The sequence below is a fragment of the Electrona antarctica genome, assembly GCF_951216825.1.
Source record: "Electrona antarctica genome assembly, contig: scaffold_54, whole genome shotgun sequence".
NCBI lineage: Eukaryota > Metazoa > Chordata > Actinopteri > Myctophiformes > Myctophidae > Electrona > Electrona antarctica.
The window spans coordinates 606,398-610,275 of NW_027637297.1; positions in this window are offsets into that span (position 1 = coordinate 606,398).

Genomic DNA, 3,878 nt, shown 5'->3' on the forward strand with positions numbered 1-3,878 from the left:
ATCTATTCAGGTGTTTCTGGTAATAATATTGTCCTTTATTATTGTCATTTTGTATGTCCGTGGGAAATGTAGAGTAACTCACAGCCTGATGGTGGCGCTATAGTGTAGCAGAGTAACTCACAGCCTGATGGTGGCGCTATAGTGTAGCAGAGTACCTCAGAGCCTGATGGTGGCGCTATAGTGTAGCAGAGTGGCTCAGAGCCTGATGGTGGCGCTATAGTGTAGCAGAGTGGCTCACAGCCTGATGGTGGCGCTATAGTGTAGCAGAGTGGCTCACAGCCTGATGGTGGCGCTATAGTGTAGCAGAGTGGCTCACAGCCTGATGGTGGCGCTATAGTGTAGCAGAGTGGCTCACAGCCTGATGGTGGCGCTATAGTGTAGCAGAGTGGCTCACAGCCTGATGGTGGCGCTATAGTGTAGCAGAGTGGCTCACAGCCTGATGGTGGCGCTATAGTGTAGCAGAGTGGCTCACAGCCTGATGGTGGCGCTATAGTGTAGCAGAGTGGCTCACAGCCTGATGGTGGCGCTATAGTGTAGCAGAGTAACTCACAGCCTGATGGTGGCGCTATAGTGTAGCAGAGTGGCTCACAGCCTGATGGTGGCGCTATAGTGTAGCAGAGTGGCTCACAGCCTGATGGTGGCGCTATAGTGTAGCAGAGTGGTTCACAGCCTGATGGTGGCGCTATAGTGTAGCAGAGTGGCTCACAGCCTGATGGTGGCGCTATAGTGTAGCAGAGTGGCCCAGAGCCTCAGCCTGATGGTGGCGCTATAGTGTAGCAGAGTGGCTCACAGCCTGATGGTGGCGCTATAGTGTAGCAGAGTGGCGCACTGGGGCCACGCATTAAAAGTAAATTAATTCACTAAACTAACGTCAGTTGTATTGTTGACCCATTTCTAAAATATTAGCAGAACTTTCGTTCATTTTTGACCCCTCTATCACACAGAACTGTTTTTTGTGTCCATATCAGTACGCCCAAAACATAGTTCTATGTGACAGAGGGGTCAAAAAGTTGATCGAAAGTTGCTTACTTAAAGTTTAAGTAAAAGTACCTCATGTAACTACAGTACTTGAGTAAATGTACTTAAGTTACTTCCTCCCTGTGGAGTAGAAGTATTATATATAAATACTCTCAGAGATGTAGTGAGTCAAAGTATTTACTCTGTAGATTTTACAACATGACAGAACAATGTTAACACGTTGAAAACTTCATTTAACAACATTGAAAAAAAATGGAATGAAAAACATCACAATATATATATATATATATATATACATATATATATCTTCAATCACGTAAAACAAGGCAGATGAAACCAATCAACACAACAATCAATCAATACATATCAATAATAACATTCCATTCTTATCAAATATTCAATTATTATCAGATTTAATACTGTTCAATTCTTATCAAATAACATTCCATTCTTATCAAATAATATTCCATTTTGATCAGATTCAATACTGTTCAATTCTTATCAAATAATATTCCATTCTTATCAAATATTCCATTCTTATCAAATAATATTCCATTCTTACCAAATAATATTCCATTCTTATCAGATTCAATACTGTTAAATTCTTATCAAATAATATTCCATTCTTATCAAATAATATTCCATTCTTATCAAATAATATTCCATTCTTATCAGATTCAATAAAATGTTAAATGTCAAATTCTTATCCCTTTTTATTATTTACTAGGGACGTGACGATAGAAGTGCTTTAATTGTATATTGAAAGAAAATAGTAATGATCAAATAATACTGACACAATGTCCATCACATTATAATACTGACACGATGTCCATCACATTATAATACTGACACGATGTCCATCACATTATAATACTGACAGGATGTCCATCACATTATAATACTGACAGGATGTCCATCACATTATAATACTGACACAATGTCCATCACATTATAATACTGACACGATGTCCATCACATTATAATACTGACACGATGTCCATCACATTATAATACTGACAGGATGTCCATCACATTATAATACTGACAGGATGTCCATCACATTATAATACTGACACAATGTCCATCACATTATAATACTGACACAATGTCCATCACATTATAATACTGACACGATGTCCATCACATTATAATACTGACACGATGTCCATCACATTATAATACTGACACGATGTCCATCACATTATAATACTGACACAATGTCCATCACATTCAGCACAAACAGTTTTTTTCATTTGATCGTAAAGGATTTAAATGCATCTAAAAATAGATCTTCATGATTTTTGTTTCTTTGCCAACCGTAAAAAAAGAGAAAAATAGTAGAAACATCTGTTTTTACAAAAGGGTTGATATGGCTTCTTCATTTACTGGTGCGTGCATGCGTGCGTGCGTGCGTGCGTGCGTGCGTGCGTGCGTGCGTGCGTGCATGCGTGCGTGCGTGCGTGTGTGTGTGTGTGTGTGCACGTGTGTTATGCAGTGCTATAAATGCTATCATAACATTAGTTTATTATTTATCTGTAAAAGGAGTGATATTAAATGTCAGGCACAAAACTCCTATTATATTATATATAACTCCTATTATATTATATATAACTCCTATTATATTATATATAACTCCTATTATATTATATATAACTCCTATTATATTCACGTTTACACGTTTTAAGGTTTATATATGTAGTCATTAAATGCCCTGCAGGCGTCCACAACAGTGTTAGGCCAGGGACCCCCTAGCTGAGAGAGAGATGAAGCAGGGACCCCCTAGATGAGAGACAGAGGAAGCAGGGACCCCCTAGATGAGAGACAGAGGAAGCAGGGACCCCCTAGATGAGAGATGAAGCAGGGACCCCCTAGCTGAGAGAGAGATGAAGCAGGGACCCCCTAGATGAGAGACAGATGAAGCAGGGACCCCCTAGCTGAGAGAGAGATGAAGCAGGGACCCCCTAGATGAGAGACAGATGAAGCAGGGACCCCCTAGCTGAGAGACAGATGAAGCAGGGACCCCCTAGATGAGAGACAGATGAAGCAGGGACCCCCTAGCTGAGAGACAGATGAAGCAGGGACCCCCTAGATGAGAGACAGATGAAGCAGGGACCCCCTAGCTGAGAGACAGATGAAGCAGGGACCCCCTAGATGAGAGACAGATGAAGCAGGGACCCCCTAGATGAGAGACAGATGAAGCAGGGACCCCCTATATGAGAGAGATGAAGCAGGGACCCCCTAGATGAGAGACAGATGAAGCAGGGACCCCCTAGCTGAGAGAGATGAAGCAGGGACCCCCTAGATGAGAGACAGATGAAGCAGGGACCCCCTAGATGAGAGACAGATGAAGCAGGGACCCCTAGATGAGAGACAGATGAAGCAGGGACCCCCTAGCTGAGAGAGATGAAGCAGGGACCCCCTAGATGAGAGACAGATGAAGCAGGGACCCCCTAGATGAGAGACAGATGAAGCAGGGACCCCCTAGATGAGAGACAGATGAAGCAGGGACCCCCTAGCTGAGAGAGATGAAGCAGGGACCCCCTAGCTGAGAGACAGATGAAGCAGGGACCCCCTAGATGAGAGACAGATGAAGCAGGGACCCCCTAGCTGAGAGATGAAGCAGGGACCCCCTAGATGAGAGACAGATGAAGCAGGGACCCCCTAGATGAGAGACAGATGAAGCAGGGACCCCCTAGATGAGAGACAGATGAAGCAGGGACCCCCTAGATGAGAGACAGATGAAGCAGGGACCCCCTAGATGAGAGACAGATGAAGCAGGGACCCCTAGATGAGAGACAGATGAAGCAGGGACCCCCTAGCTGAGAGAGATGAAGCAGGGACCCCCTAGATGAGAGACAGATGAAGCAGGGACCCCCTAGATGAGAGACAGATGAAGCAGG